This window comes from Rhinolophus ferrumequinum, chromosome 10, assembly GCF_004115265.2.
Source record: "Rhinolophus ferrumequinum isolate MPI-CBG mRhiFer1 chromosome 10, mRhiFer1_v1.p, whole genome shotgun sequence".
In the NCBI taxonomy this organism is placed as follows: Eukaryota; Metazoa; Chordata; class Mammalia; order Chiroptera; family Rhinolophidae; genus Rhinolophus; species Rhinolophus ferrumequinum.
The window spans coordinates 45,549,402-45,559,931 of record NC_046293.1 but is presented as its reverse complement, the minus strand read 5'-3'; the positions used below and the strand labels follow the sequence as shown (position 1 = coordinate 45,559,931).

The 10,530-nt window shown below is 39.7% G+C and overlaps 1 pseudogene; it reads right to left on the bottom strand.

Moving 5' to 3' along the window:
• Positions 1 to 683: 683 nt before the first annotated feature.
• Positions 684 to 1,104, bottom strand: LOC117028791 (40S ribosomal protein S15a-like; annotated as a pseudogene).
• Positions 1,105 to 10,530: the final 9,426 nt, after the last annotated feature.

Below are 10,530 nucleotides of genomic sequence, written 5' to 3'. Positions count from 1 at the left end.
GTGGCAGTTAACATCCCGCCATTGTTGCTTAAGTTTAAGTAAAGCAAGCAACCAGCATGTGTTGATCCTGCTGGAGGGAAGCTGGCAGATACCAAAATGTCCTGGCCCTTGCACAGACGGCCTCAGGAATACCAGAACGATACCCTTGATCAAAGGTTATTTAGTGGAAAGAGAGACTGACTTCAAGGAGCTTACATTCTAGAAGGGATCAGGGAAGCGGACATAAACACGTGGACAAGTAAATAATGTCAGGTAGCAGAAGAGGTATGAAAACAACCTAGAGCAGGCTAAGGTGCCAGAGGTGGACAACGAGGTATAGGAGCACTGATTTTAGTTAAAACTGGTGGCTAGAGCCTCTGTGAGGTAGGGGATACTTGAACTGAACTTGAGAGCAGAGAATTTCAACCAGAAAATACAGAGCACAAAGTTCCTGGGACAGAAAAAAGGTTTTGTATTGGTTTGCTAAGGCTACCATAACAAACACTACAGACTCAGTGACTTAAACAACAGAAATCTATTTTCTCACAGTTCTGGAGACCAGAAATCTGAGGTCAAGGTGTCAGCAGGGGTGTTTTTTCTGAGGGCTCTCTCTTTGGCTTGTAGATAGCCATCTTCTTCTTGTGTCATTTGTTTGTTTGTTTTTTGCCACTGAGGCATTTGATTTGCACATATGTATTACATCCCTAGGAAAAAAAAAATCCCAGGATTTCCCTCCCTGTGTGTTTTCATCTTACTTCTTCTTGGTCCTTGACGCCCTCTGAGGTTGTCAGTACAATGAAACCGAACTGGTGGGATGGGAACAAGTTGTTCTACCATTTTTCTAGATCTTTAAGTTACGCATACAATCTGGGGCTGATCACGCCACACTTGTTTAACCTGACCATGAGGGTCACAATTTTTCCAGCTCTAGGATCATCAATGATTTCTAATTTGCCAATGTAACCATCCATGCTCCATCATCACAGTTAGAAACCAGATGAGGACTTTGAAGCACAGCTTAATACAAACCTGGTATTTGCCTCTCTTTTCAGGATTGTTGATGTTCTTGAGAGCATCAGCCAGGACACTTCTGAGCACCATTATGATGGCCCAGAAAGATGGCGGAAAGATTCTTCTTGTGTCTTTACATGATCTTTTATCTGCGTGTATGTGTGTTTGTGTCCTAATCTCCTCTTTACATAAGTACACTAGTCATATTGGACTAGGGCCCACCCTAACGACCTTATTGTGTCTTAATTACATCTTTAAAGACTCTGTCTGCACATTCAGTCACACTCTGAGGTACTGGGGTTTAGGACTTCAACACATGGATTTGGGGGCACACTTCAGCCCCATTACAAGCTTGGTATGTTCAGGGTCACAAAGAGCTGCAGTGTGGGGAGCAAAATAGAGTAGAGAGGGAGGAGGAGAAGGTGAGATGAGGATTCCAGGGTTTATTTAATGCATGTTATTCCAGGGCTTAGCACATAAACTAAGCCCTTTCCATGACTTCCGTGCTTCATTCAATGTATCTTATTCCCAATAATTTTTGAATGACTTATGTCTTACGCTGACTTAGTGCATAGTCTTATACATTTTTCCGTGCTATTTTGAGATCATTGGCACAAAATAATGATAAAATAATTCTATGGCATAGTATTATCATCAGGATTTAACTGTGTGCTACATGTAGACACTTAGCACAGTGTCTAAAATACAGTAAGCCCTCAAAAATGATACCTCCTTATGTAATTATCATCCTCATCATCATCATGGGGAATTGAGCCCTAGATTCCAGTCAGGAGTAACTACCCTTAACTACCCAAAAAAAGGACAAGCAAGGCTTGTCCCTGAAGAGCCTTCTCCAGACTCACCTTCAACTAACTACAGAGCAAGCTCAGAAGATAAGAGAACAATATGTTCCCCACCTTTGACTGTTGTGAGGAGACAAACTTACTCTGTTGCTTGGGATTCACCCAGCTGGGACAGCAGTGGCCTGGGCTGGAGGAGATCTCAGTCCACATTGGGAAAAGCAGGCCTCCTCCTCCCTGAGACCTGCTGCTACCTGAGCCCACTGCAGAAGCCACTGCAAGCCATCCCTTTCGCCATTCCTTACCTCCCAAGGCAGTCTTTCCTGTGCAGTGCTCCTTCATGAGCACCGATGTGTGCTCCCTACCTAATGTCAGTAAAAATAAACAGAAGGGAGAGAGGTGTTTTTCCTCCCCTACTTGCTGGAAACAAAAGCCCTCAGAAAATTCCAGAAGGGCTTTGGCTTGTGTAAACAATTCTATTTTTTTCTACAGTGAACAAGTAAGGATAGGAGGTTGTGTTGGGACTAGTGGAAGGAGCTAAAAAGGAAGTACAATCATTTGGGCTCCTGGAAGAACTAAAGGACAGATCCAGAATCCTCCCAGAGATTTCTACCAGGAGTTCCCACTGCCAACTTCTCTCCAACTCACCTAGTTCCTCAGCTGCCCCTCACCTCCTAGACCCCGCCCTGCTCAAATCCATGCCACAGACCACAGGGGTTACCACCTATAGCTTAGAAACTGAGTCCTCACTCACAATTCCCAAACTAAGGAGAAGGAAGAGGCAAAAAATCAGGATAAGGGACAAAGAAGAGGCTGAGAAGATAGGGGAAGGGATATGTTCCCGGTATCCTCTTGGGAACTCTGAACATATTTTCCTAAAGGAACAGTTATTCATAGCATTTGTGTCAATTAGTCCCATTATTGCTCTTATACAGTGGTACCTGAGAGAACAAAGTCCCTTCTGTTGTGGGTCATATGAGCTCTGACGGCTAGCCTGGGAGCACGAGTTCCTGCACAGCATTGTTTCTATTGGAAAGTGCATTATGAATTGAGTAGGGATTCCATGTATTTTTGCAAATGTTTTTGTTATCCTGACCACATGTGATAGACAAAATAATGACCCTCCAAAGATATTCATGTCCTAATTCTTGGGACCTGTGAATATGTTATCTCACCTGGGAAAAAAGGATTTTGAAGATGTGATTAAGGTTAAGGAACTTGAGGTGTGGAGATTATCCTGGATTATTCAAGTAAACCCAATCTACTCATAAGAATCCTTAAAAGCAGAGAACCTTTCTGGTTACAGCTAGTCAGTGGGAGATGTGCCTATGGAAGAATGGTCAGAAATATAACATTGCTGTGTCTGAAGATAAAGGAAGGGGGCCACAAGCCAAAATATAAATGGCGGTCTTTAGAAGCTGGAAAGGTAAAGAAATGGAATCCCCCAGAGCCTCCAAAAAGGAAAGCAGCACTGTCCACACCTAGATTTTAACCCAGGGCAACTCATATAGGACTCCTAACACGCAGAACCATAAAATAACATATTTGTGTTTTTGTAAACCATTATGTTTGTTATTATTTGTGTCACCAGTATAAAACAAATGCACCACTAAAGTAATGTGTGTCTATTTTAGGAACTTTGGAAATTCGAGGAAACATTTGAAAGCAAACAAAAGTCACCCACAATTCTATTATCCTACAATATCCATTATTAACTTTTTGGGGTATATCCTTCCAGTCTTTTTTCTCTTACAAAATTAAAGCACACTTTTAACCAGCCTATTTTGAAAAACACAAATATACGCTTTTCCCCATCTAAAGTAAAACCATATTTCACCTGTTATTTTTATAATCTGTTTTTCTTCTATATTGTGTGAATATTTCCCCATATCATTATATACTTTCTATAGCAGTGTTGTTTTGGCCACATAATATTCCATCTTACAATTATAAAATCAGAATTATGTTAAAAAATTATTCTAAAATTGACCATGTTGCATTTACATTTAAAGTTGTAGTTTCAGATCATTACGTATATATTTATATATTATAATGCAGCTATGGTGTATTCACTTATAAACCTATACCGGTACTATATATTATCACATTATTTTTCCTCTCCCTGTCTCTTCAGTTCCCACTCAAAGACCTTCCAATTTAGAAGTTGTAGATATATCATCATGATCTATGATGATCAGTCATGCGTTGGCCAGCAGGTGTCAGGATAGAAAGGGTCAAAGGTTTACAGGCTACCTCAATACAAACACAAATATTTTATTATACAGGTCAGCTATATCTAACTTATCAAAGAGTCTCACTCTGGAAGGGAGATTTAGTTCAATTTTCCATCAAAGATAGGAATCCATTGAACTCCATCTCTCACAGAGGGCAATCTAGCCTTTTCCTAAATATTCCCAGTGACGGAGCACTCTATAACATTAGACAGCTTATTCATGCTAAGTCAACACTTATGAATAGAAAATACAGTATCCTATTAAACCCAAGTCTGTCCTTCTCTAATTTCTACCCACTAGTCTAGTTGACCCTCAGAAACAATACACAATATCCCTATGCCCTCTTCTCCATGGTAGCTCTTCAAATATTTAAAGACAGCATTCATAACCTTGAAATGTGTGGGTCTCCTGAAGAAATGTTGGAATTTTGAGATCATGATTGAACAATAGTTAAGTGTGGTCTCTCTTGAAAACATGTTGTAGGGACATTCTATTGCCCATCTTCAGAAAAATGTCAAGTAATTCACTTATAACTCAGAAGGAAACGAATAGAACTATTTCTCTCTCGTGGGGCTTCATATTCTTGGATCTAAATTTCAAAGTCCCAGAGATACTAAAAACATTCCAAGGGGGTAGGAGTTAAAAATGGTTTCTTCCTGGTGGAGACAACCAACATCCCTGTAAGTAAGTATCCTTCTCGATCAGGGGTGTCCAAACTTTTTTCAGTGTTTTTCACCAAGGGCCATATGCGGTGAAATACACAAACCGCCCGGCCACTCACTCGAGGTGAAGTACGTATCGCCTCACCTGGTTTATTTAAGTAAACTAAATATATTTTTGGAATTTGCTGCTGGCCAATTAACAATGGATCATGGGCCGCAGTTGGCCCGCGGGCCGCAGTTTGGACACCCCTGTTCTAGATGATCACAAGCTAAGGAGAGGTTAGAGACAAATAGGCAAGATTGTCCAGTTATGTTACTTTATTTCCATTTTGTTATTCACCTAGCCTTGATTGCAGTTCTCATAAAATATCTCAATCTTGTCTCAGCTGTTACCTGAGTATTCAAATCAGGTTCGTGAAGCCCCTTTAGTGGATAAAAGGCAGAGTTACCCTCCTGGTAGCAGTAATCAGCCAAAGAGCTTCGGCAGGGACAGCAAATAGGTGTCATCTTTAATTCCAACACCAATCAATTAATGGCGGCTGCCTAGAGCACTGTTGAGAAAGATTCTGAGGCCCTATTCAGATTCAGCAGAAAAGAATGCTTTGATCAATTCATGCTATAGATCATGAATATGACAGGGGGAGTAGCAAGGTAGATGAAAGATGGATACTATCCTTGCCCTAAAGGAAGTTGCATATCAAGGAATAAGGGTTACAACCTTGGAGGATCTGAGTTTCCTTTAGTTAAGGAAGAAAACTTCTTTTATTAAGGAAGAAAATATACTAAGGAAGTTATCGTTTATCTTGTAATTTCACACCACAATTTTTCTGGGATACCTGCCTCCATATCATTTAAATGTTGATCACTCAGCATGGTTTTCAGATCTTTTGATATCTAGGTTATACTCCATGGGGGACGTTCTGGTTGATCTCTGCACCTTCTAAAATGCTATGCCTGGAACTCCCTGAAAAGTGGCGGAATAGGGAACAGCACAGCCGAATACACTCCCAAGTAATGTTGGAAACAAAGAAATAATATAAAACCTGTAATGCAGCAAGATTGGCCTCAATCTCCTTCATTAAATCCAAGAAAAACAAGGGAGGAACATCTCACAAGTATGGTACCTACAAAAAGGAGAAGCAGGCAAAGAACCTAAGAAAGGTGCCCCCAGGGGAAGAAACTCTAGTGCTAGGATAAACAAAATTGTATTCTATATTTTTTTAAAAAATTGATAATTTAGCAATTATTGCAGAAATAAAAGGTAAAACTCATTAAATAACATTTAAGAAATAAGACTTATTTGTAGAGAAATGTAATAGTAGATATATACATATATACATACATATATACATATATACATATATGTGTGTGTGTATATAAATATTTATTAATTGTATTTCAGGCCTGGTTATATATATATATATAATAGTCCAACATATTCTTGGACTATTCTATTTGTCTACATATCTGACCATTTTTCAAATGTACATGAAACCAAAAGTCACAGGGCAGAACAAAGTTAAGCAGTATCTAATCTTCCTTTAGAGAACTATGTGGTCTCTAATTAAAAACTGTTGCAGCCCAAAGACCTCGTATAAGTCTGGCTTGGTCCCAGGAGAGTCATGGGACTTTGTGCTTATTGTTGTGTTCTTGTTTTGTTTTGTTGTTGTTTTTATTAATTCCTATGTTGGGTTGATTAAATCAAGCTCTCTGGGAAAAATCTCTCCAGGGGACTCTCCTGAGAGGCCAGGTTGAGTCCTAGTGAAATTCTTACACAGTTTAGCCTACCATCTCAATAGTCTAACAACTCAGCCCAGAATACCAGCGGGTAAGATGAAAACTGACCGGGAGCTAGGAAAATTTAATTCTTCCTGCTTTGCTTTTATCAGATAACTTCTCTCTGTTCCCAATTCAGCCATGACCCAATACTTTCTCATTTATGCAAACTGTAGATGTTGTGGCCAAACGAGGAGGACATAAGAGAAGCAAGGTGCCAAATAAAGACTGGGAGGTTAAACATGTGAGTACTGAAAATATTTCTTCAAACCTGTTCATCAATCCAAAGCTATGAAGACTAGTTCCAAGAGTGCAGATGTTTTTTTACAACAAAGTAAGAGCATTTGGTACATTTTTGGCAGAAGGCAAGATCAAGTCCATTTGCTTAAGAAGCCACTCCTTCTTTGATGTGGTTAATTATGACCTCTTGGGGTACATACCAACCTTATCAAAATCCATCTTGGTAGTACTCTCTCTTGTAAAAATGTCTCCTGTTGCTTTACTATTAATGTTGCTTTCATGCCAACAGTGTTCCTGACACTCTGTAATCCCAGGAAGATGGAGTTCCACACCAGTGACTTGAAACTTGAATAAGACAGACTCAGAAATTGAGACATAAAACTACAGGTGAGAATGTAGGCAGATCTGAAGATTGTAAGTTGCATTTTCATGTTTATTCATCTTTTCTTTTGTTACCCATTAATCTACAGGTTTAATTTTTTTCTTTTTTTTTCTTTTTTTTTTTTTCCTTTTCTTTTTTCTGTGTTACAAAATAGAACTTGCTGATAGTAAGGGGGAAATTTTTTTTAAAAAATGCCAAAGTACATAAAGAAAAAAATGAAAGTCCCCTCTCACCAGTTCCAGGGCTAACAGTGAGGTGTGTGTTATTCCAGACTTTTTTCCTATGTGTATACTATACATGACTTTCAATGTTGATTTTTTAAAAAAAACCAAAACAGTTTCACACAGAGACATTCACACAAAACGAGTTTTATAAAGATTTTTAGTAAAGAAGTTTTAAGTCAGCCTGGTAGATTCAGAGGGAAAAGAACCAAAGAATTCATATGGGCCATAGGAAAAAAGGAAAATGAAACTAGGAGATGAGAGAAAAGCTTACAGCCATCCATGAGTGAAGAATTAAAGGAAGATTTCACTGTGGTCCAGAGAGCTGAACAGATGCAATAAAAACAATAGAGAGACAAGAAAGATATCTATTTTATTGTCAGTGGTATACCCAGGGCCTAGCATAGTAGGTGCTTTTTGTTGGTTTTTGATTTTGCTTACTAAATGAATATGCTATAGTCTCACTTCCACTGTGTAGTCTAGATCAAATTAGAGCCCAGGAAGGCAGGGACATGTTTATAATAGTTAATGAGACAAGAAACTAGCTCAAGAAAAGTATTTCGAGAATGAGACAAAAATTAACATTTGATGCTGGCTTTTACTTGTGGAAGAGAACGAATATAGAGATAAAGTTATATGAAAAAGGCAAGATAGGTCAAATATAGTTGGTGATTATGGCAGATATAGAGGGAAAACTGTAACGTACTTGTTTGAGAAGATCACCAGACAGGATGAGGTGGGGAACCCAGGGGAAAGAATGAACATTTGTGGAGTTCTAGCATGTGGCAGACTCTTTCTATTGGGTTATTTTATTCATCAGCAACGCTGTGAGGGAGGAATTAATGAGATCTATTGAAAGATATGGAAACAGAGGATTAGAAAGTTTTGGTGTCTCAGCTAATAAATAGCAGAATCAACCTTCAAACCCAGGTGTTAGTGCTCTAAGCCTAAACCTCATTCCAAGTGACCAAAGCTTTCCCAGAGCAGTTTGTTGTGGAAATGGGCTTGTCAAACAGGTAAACATAAGTACAGAGTCTTGCTACTCAGAGCATATTATAGGGACCACTAGCATCGGCATCATCTGAAAGCATAATCGTGGGCCGCACTCCAGAATCACTGAGAAAAAAGTCTGCATTTTAACAGATGGTTGGTAAGCATCTTACAGTTTGAGAAGCACTCATATGGGACATTGTATTCCCTAGAACTCAGCACCACACCTTTGAAAGAATATCAAGTATTCTCTACAACCGAAAAGCCTATAAATAGTGAAAAGTTACTTTCCATTTTGTCCCTTAAAAAATGCATATGGGACCCTGCTTAATCATTTCATCCTTGTTATGTGCATATCAGATAGTTCATATAGTGCAGGGGTGTCCAAACTGCGGCCCGGGGGCCAACTGCGGCCCACAATCCATTGTTAATTGGCCCGCAGCAAATTCCAAAAATATATTTAGTTTACTTAAATAAACCAGGTGAGGCAATACATACTTCACCTCGAGTGAGTGGCCCGGCTGTTTGTGTATTTTACTGCATATGGCCCTTGGTAAAAAATGTTGAAAAAAGTCTGGACACCCCTGATATAGTGGAACGAAATAAAAGTCAAAGGCCACAAGTGCTCTCATTTGGCACAGAGTGGACCAATACTTCTCAAGAGCATCCACCAATAAAGCAATTTTCCGCCCAAGTTCATTCCTCTCCTTCCTATACACACACATAATGACCGCCAATTTTAGCCCCATCTCTACTGCGTAGACCTCAAAACAACCCCTCACATAGGCTGTGCATGTGTGGTGGGGGTGGGAAAATGTTTGCTCTGGAAACTCGCCCTACGTTTCTATGCACTACTGGGGTTTAGACAATTAAGACCCATAAGAGGGAGGATTTCATTCCAATGTGGTCCCTCCCACTCACCCACAACATGCAGCTGAGTATGGACAACTGGAAGCAGGGAGCTCTCCAGGCTTCTAAGCTCTGTCCTCAGCTACCCAATGGCCTTGAGAAAGCCATCTGTCCTTTCTGCGCCTCAATTGCCTCACCTGTAAAATGGGCCTCAGCTAGTTCACAGGGACATGAGGAGAATTAATTAGTGTTTGCAAAGCTTTGAGATTCCCTAGATGAAAGTGGCTATATAAGTGTAAATTATTATTATTATTATTATCATTATTATTATTATTATTATTATTATATAAAGTATGGATGACAGATTAAGCATGGGATTATATGGCAACCTCCTGGGGATGGTTGATTTCTATAAAAACAAAAGTGTTGTAGACTGTTATTATACACCCTGCTTTCCCATGTTTGTTTAGGAATGCATTATCATGTTTGCTGGGCCAATAATGCAAAAAGAGTCTCCTCTGGTTCACTAGCGGTGAATTCAGATGAGATGGTAATGACTAAAGACTAGAAAATCTCTCGAGCCAAGTATCTCCAGGATCAAGCAGGTCCTGCAATCCATGTGAATTGTAATCATCTAGCAAACAGGTATGGAGACAGTTCTGAAACCTAGCCTATCACTGAACTAAATTACCAAATCCATCCAATTGAAAGTTTGGATGTTTCTCTCAGACATACTCTAAATGAAAGTATAAATAAATGCTGCGTGAATTTTAAATCTCCCCCAGATGATCTCACCACACAACAAAGTTGAAACCGGTGGGGGTGGGGTAAGGCCACCTCTGTTCACTCTGAGTCAGCTTTGCAGTATGTGTTTAAGCCTTTCCCTTCTACTAGGACCCGGCCCTGGAGTGTGTGTGCCAGGATAGAAAGCCCCAGGTGCCAGCCAAGCAGAGCTGCCATACAAGGAGAGCAGAACTTTCATAGGAATAGCTAAATAAGGAGCACTTGATGTGGGGTCCCACATTCCAAGGGGCATCAAGGGGTCTGTGAACTCTCTGAAAGAGCCTGAAGACTTTTATGTGTATGGGAATTTTTCCAGGGAGAAGATTCACAGCTTTCAGAGATTTTCAACAGATTGTGTGACCTAAAAGGATTGGGATCCAAATGTTTTCTTCCCATTTAATTTCACTATTCTCGGACATGCACAATTTCAGTTCCCCTGAAACTCTACTTCACACCACTTTCCGATATGGAAGTGATAACTGCATCTGACATCATGGTTTTCCCAACAATTTCTCTACTATGCTGATCACTTTAAGGAATACGCTTGATAAAGTCAACATGAGCCCTATAACCTGAATCTGGTTCTGATTTTGTGTTTAGTTA